Raw genomic sequence first — 6,614 nt, 5'->3', positions numbered from 1 at the left:
TAATGTATATGCCTTAGTAGACGAATTTTGATGACTGCAGCGAACGAACAGCTAGGATCTCAATAAAGAGAAACTTCTGCTTCAAGATATCCAAAACGTCTCCTGGTCTCTGAGAAAAGTTCACAACAGAGTCCAGACAGTGCATCTATTAGAGTGCAGTGCATTTGAGCTTGATGTGCTGTGTATTGTTTCTGGTACAAGTTCAGTGCAGTCTAATTGCCTGTGGAAAAATGTGTCTGCTGGTGCAGGTTCTGCAATAACTTCTGCCTGATGGTAACGATGAGAGCAATCCATGGCTCTGGTGGCTGGAGTCTCTGATGGTCCTCTGTGCTTTCCTCACACACCAACTGATGTAAATGTCCTGGAGGGACATAACATGTATTTAGGGTGTTGTAAATCAATAAACTATATATTTTTATTTTTAATTGTTGCATTGGACTTACCATTGATTCTTGTTGGAGATTTGGGCCAAAAGGATCCCTTCACAACTATTTTGCAGTTGTTCAGTTGCGAAGTTTACTTTTATGGGCCGTAACATCTGAGCTGTCACAGTAGAGTTGTTCAGGAATGCAGTCTTCACCGCAGATAACTGGTGGTTTCAGGCTGCAATGCTGCATCTGGTGGCCATTGAATTGATATTGTCAACTGCCTTAATCCTCCTTCAAACAAACAGACAAAACAATAAGTCAACAATAATTCCAGAGAAATAGTGTTGATAAATAGGTGCAGGTGTCAGTACTCACCATATTTGGCCAATCCTGCCCAAATTCCAGATGATGGAATTGGAGATGATAGCACAGTTGATTTGCAAATTCTAGGAGCTATAAAAAAAAGAAGTGCATGTAAAAATGGTAACTGCTGTCTTTTGAGAGATTAACATCAATTGCTATACCCCATATAACCCTAACCCATATAACTACAGTGCTTGAATACATACATACATACCAGTGGAAATGTGCAACTTTTCAGCTCTGTGTTTGGGCACAAGAAGACCATGTTCATTCCTCATTCATCAGGTCTGGCTTGCTGGGACTGATTTTCTTTGCATTTTTTGGTCTTCAGCTTTAAAACAATACAATATTTATTGACCCAATTTTTAATTATTATTGTTGTTTAAACATATAAATTAAGCAGTTATAATTATATACTTCAAGTTCCCTGGCAACTCTAGCAGGCTCCTGAGTTTGAGGCTAACAAACGCGCTGCATATAGCTCGGTCCACAACGGAAATGTTTCAGGGGGACCTCAAAAAGTGACGAACTCATCTGGGACCTGATTATTTATATCACTATATTACCTGATTATTTATATCACTATCACCTTTAAGTGATACTATACTATCACTAAAAGGTGATAGTTCACCGATAACACCTCTGCTCTGACCAACAGCCACTGAACAAATAATCAGCTCCCAGATAGGTTCGTCACTTTTTGAGGTCCCCCTGAAACATTTCCGTTGTGGACCGAGCTATATGCAGCGCGTTCCTGTGTTTGCAGAGCGTTCCTGTGTTCGCAGCGCGTTTCTGAGTTTGGTTGTGTTGTGAGAATTTGCAGCGCGTTTCCGTATTTGTGTTTGCGTTGCGAGGATTTGCAGCGCCTGTGTTGTCAAACTGATGAAGATGTTTTCTTAATTTGTTGTCGTTTTTTCTGTTTGCATGTGTTTTCTTAAGTTTGCAGCGCGTTGGCCTCTCTCGGCCACCGTAGTTTTGTGCCGCATAACAAACTAATTTCTGTATTAACAGTTTATATTCATAAGTAGTAACATTTCAAAGCAGTATGTAATGCACAGCATTTTTAATTTATTATCAATTGTGATCTACTAATCACTTCATTGGCACTGAAAAATAACTGTGATATTAATACACACTTACTGCTGGACAGGGGCGCTGCTAAGGGGGGAAAGTTAGGACAATTCTAAGGGCTCACGTCAAATCACTTACCTGCATCTGGACCCAGACCTCCTTATTCAACGTGACAGAATGCAGACATCCAAGATCGGTCCAGCGGGGAGGAATTTTTTTTTCAAGGAGGCGGCGTCCCCCCGCTCTGTTCCCGAGACGGGGGGGGGAAGTCTTTTGAGGCGGCGTCGGCCGCTCGATTCGAGTTCATCTACGCCTGCCTGGTTGAGATGGACGCCTGTAGGGCCGAGACTGCGCGGATGCGTCCCTGCTTTGCAGTGGGGGCGGAGAGGCTCTTCCGCGGGAAGGCGGAGGTGTCCGTTATCTCCGTTCCTGACGTGCAGGTGACCGCGCCCTCTGTTCCTGACGCGGCAGTGAACGCCATCTCCGTTCCTGACGCGGCGGTGTCCGCTATCTCCGTGCCTGAGGTGGCCGTGACCGTGCTCTCTGTTCCGGACGCGGCGGTGTTGTCCGCTATCTCCGTGCCTGACGCGGCGGTGTCCACTATCTCCGTGCCTGATGCGGCGGTGTCCGCTATCTCCGTGCCTGACGCAGCGGTGTCCGCTATCTCCGTGCCTGACGCGGCGGTGTCTGCTATCTCCGTGCCCTACACGGCGGTGTCCGCTATCTCCGTGCCTGAGGTGGCCGTGACCGTGCTCTCTGTTCCGGATGCGGCGGTGTCCGCTATCTCTGTGCCTAACGCAGCGGTGTCCGCTATCTCCGTGCCTGACACGGCGGTGTCCTCTATCTCCGTGCCTGACACAGCGGTGTCCGCTATCTCCGTGCCTGAGGTGGCCGTGACCGTGCTCTCTGTTCCGGACGCAGAGGTGTTGTCCTCTATCTCCGTGCCTGACGCAGCGGTGTTGTCCGCTATCTCCGTGCCTGACGCGGTGGTGTTGTCCGCTATCTCCGTGCCTGACGCGGCGGTGTCCGCTATCTCCGTGCCTGACGCGGCGGTGTCCGCTATCTCTGTGCCTGACGCGGCGGCGACCGCTGTCTTCGTTTCTCTGGCGGCGAGGCCAGCTCGTGTGACTCCGCTGCACGGGCCTGGCCCGCCATCCCTCCCCCTGATTTGCCTTCCTACGTTCCTCCTCCCTCCAGACTTTGGGAACGTCTGGGAGCCGTTCCGTAGGGAGGGGGTACTGTCATGATCGGGGCTGTGGGTTTCCCTTAGCCACCTGAGGTTGCTGTTCTTGCACTGCACTTCCTTGATTGTGTTCACCGGTCTTTGTCATTAGCACTGATCACCCACATCTGTGCACAATCTGGAGTCTTGTTTTGTGTCTGTGTCTCTGAATCCCTGGCTTTTTGATCGTGCTCTTGGTTTTGTTTATTTTTGGTTCAGTTGAGTAGTTTGTGCCGTGTTGGCCTTTTTGTTGTTTCTTTGGTTATTTTCCTATCATTAAAATCACTTACCTGCATCTGGACCCAGACATCCTTATTCACTAATGTTATTTTGTTAAAATGTAGTTCTTACAATAAAACACTATCACATCAAACTATGTAACTAGCCAGCAAAGAAATTCCCTGGCTGCTGAAGATGCCGCTGCGAGATGCCGATGCCGCAGTTTGAGCCAGCTCTCTCTCCTAGGATATACATATGAAAGATGAGATCGGGCCAAGATGGCGACTGAGTAACATCTTTGTGCTGAAACTCTGCACTTGATTTGTAGCTGACACGTGTAAAAGGGCCAATATAGCTAATAATAATTTTGTTTTTGGTCTAAGTAAGTCTTTTTTCATCTTTCTAAATTTTTTCTAACTTTTAATCGAGCACGATGGATGTAGATAGGCCTGTTCGAGCTGCCATGCATTCTTACACGAAGAAATCTCTGGATGCTGCGTTTAAGGGGAATGACGCAGCAAATAACTCTGGATCAAAAATCCCCCTGCCTGAAACTCCTAAACCACCCTCCAAAAAAATCGAAAATGGTCGACAGAGTGGCGTTGGACAATCAGACGGTTTCAAATTCGCACCTGCTGGAAGTTTTGGAGCGAAAAATTGCAAATGGAATTTCTGACTCGCATGCAAGCCCTCGAGACAACAGTGAAAGATAACACAAATTCATTAAATAGTGTGACTGAGGCGCTCGATTTTATGAACAATCAAGTAGAAGAGGTGGTAAGCAAGGTCAGCTCGCTAGAGAACAAGGTGGAATCACTGGAAAAGGAGAAGCGTGTGTAGCGTAACAAATGTGACGAACTGGATGCTTACAATAGGAGGTGGAATCTATGAGTGGCCGGTGTTCAGGAGCAGCGAGGAGAAGATGTTCGGAAGATTCTTATCGATCTGTTCAGCAAAGTTTCACCTGAAATAGCAGACCAGCTCATCTTCACACTTGCCGTCGCCCATAGACTGGGTCCTCTCGTTGAAGGAGCGCGCTTCAGCCGCCGAATTATCGTACAGTTCCTTTCACGCAACATCCGAGATTTCAGACAGGATGGGCAGAGACTGTGTTGTATTTAACTAATTGGAATCTCTAACCAGAGGATTTAAAGGCACTGTTACCTATTTGCTATTATTGCACATGCTGGATATTTATCTCGAGTTTTTACTTTAATTTTTGGGACTTATTCATGTAGGACATTGAACATAAATATGGAATATTTACTTTTGAATCCATTTTTTGTTGCCAGTGTGACTGAGAGCTCATTTTGAAGAAGATATCTTAATGACTAAAAGAAAACGAAAGTGAGAAAGAACGGACTAAAGGGGAAAAGAAAACGAAAGAGTCTTTTTACCCAAGCCCTTATACTTATTATATTCTTTACACTGCAGAATTCGATGAACTATCGCTTTTTTGTGTTCTTCTAGCGGAGTTTTTTTCTGTCCTAATTGATATCTTATTCTGTACCTATAGTTCTTAAGGTATTTTTCTCTTGTTTCATTTTTATGTCTTTGTCTTTGTTTTCTTAAAATGCCAGGGGTTTTGAAAAATAATGTTAAAAGGAAGGCTTTATTTTTGTTTTCTAAGAGACAAAGTAGTTCCCCTTCAGTCGAATCACTTCGACGTTACATGGGATCTCGCCTGAGAGACCGATCATCTCTGAGCCTTATATAAAAAGGCCAATTGCAAATTGGCGAGTGGACGTGCGCGTCGGCCACTCCCCCGTACATACGGGTATATAAGATGGCGGCGCGCATCACTCAAACAGACTTTCGCTTTCAGAGCCGGTATGCTCAAGCCTTTTGACGTCGTCAAGAAAGACTTCACGTTCCTGCTGCTGCTGTTCTTCTCTGCTGGTGTGCGCCGATTGAATAAGAAACAAGTTTACTGAAAGAGTGAATTTCTCGGCGGCGCCAGCGGGGTCCCGCGGGCGGCCGTTTTCACGGCCATAAAAGCCTCCTGCTTTCCAGCGAGCAAGCCCCATTGAGTGCACAGTGGTGCCGCGGTTTCCTCTCTGGGCAGACCGGGACTAAAAGAGCAATTTCTCACGGCTGTGTAAAGACGTTCTTTTCAGAATGGCTTTCCGGCCGTGCGCTTCTGGGTGTGGCTGTTTCCTCACCTCACTGGACGGACATGAAAGCTGCTTCACATGTCTGGGCATCGAACATGCTGAGGCAGCTTTCACGGATGGTTCATGCATTCATTGCGAAAGCATGACCATGGGAATGCTGAGGACTCGCTGCTCGCTCGCGGGCAGGCCCCCCTTCGCGCCCCACGGCCTGCGGAATTTTTCCGCCGCTGTGGCGAGGCACGAGGGGGAATTTCGAGTCACGGTGCCGAACGTTCCGCCGGCTCCAAAAGCCCTGCGGTCTTCCGCCCGCCAGCATACCCCCGTCGAGATGCCAAAGCAGTACGCCTCCCCGCCAGCCGGGCTGGGCGTCTCCTTTGGCGCTCCACAGGAGGAAGAGATGTCTGACGCTGCGTCAGAGGGAGAGTCAGGGAGTGAGGACGCTCTTCTGGCGGCGCGGCGCCCCTCCGTGGTTGCTGCCCCGTCGGAGGCAGACTCCGAGCTCTCGGCTATGCTCCTCCGAGCCGCCAGGGGGATCGGCCTGGAGGTTACTCCATCGGCCTCGGCCGATCCTTCTCGGCTGGGCGACTGGTTCCTGGGGACGGCTCCGGCGGCATCGCCTCGCCCTCCCCCGGTGCCATTCTTCCCGGAGGTGCACGAGGAGCTGGTTAAGACCTGGCGGGCGCCCTTTTCATCTCGCCCGCTGCCCAGCTCCTCTCCCCTCGCCACCCTTGATGGCGGGGCGGTCAGGGGGTATGCGTCGGTTCCCCAGGTCGAGCGCGCTATGGCGGTGCAACGCTTTCTCGACGCTCCCATCTCCCAGAGGGGCCTATTTGGCGACTCTGTCGAGGACTTCGCCCAACAGTTCTCGGCAGCCCAGAGACAGACGGAGGCGCTTCACATCCTGCCCCGCCGCGATGCTTCCATCCCGCCGCCGGAGGCACCGCCTCCGCCTGCACGTCACCGAGGGCGCCCCCCTGCGGCCGCAACATCTACGGCTCGCCTCCCTGCGGAGGCCCACGACGCCAGGTCGGCGAGAAGAGCCCGCAAGCGCAGAGCCAGCCGCAGGAGAGTGGCGCCGCCCGCGGCACAGGGACCGGCCCGAAACACTCGCAAGAAAACTGCGAAACGTCCCTGACGCGGGCCTCCAGAGGTGATTGAGACTGCTCCTTAGGGGATGCTAACATCTACGCTCCCCGCTCCCGGTGGAGGGCCGGGAGCCACTGTGTGCTTCAATGCTGCCGTCGGCCAACGGTCGAC

This window comes from Garra rufa, unplaced genomic scaffold, assembly GCF_049309525.1.
Source record: "Garra rufa unplaced genomic scaffold, GarRuf1.0 hap1_unplaced_003, whole genome shotgun sequence".
NCBI lineage: Eukaryota > Metazoa > Chordata > Actinopteri > Cypriniformes > Cyprinidae > Garra > Garra rufa.
Note: the sequence above shows the minus strand (reverse complement) of the source record.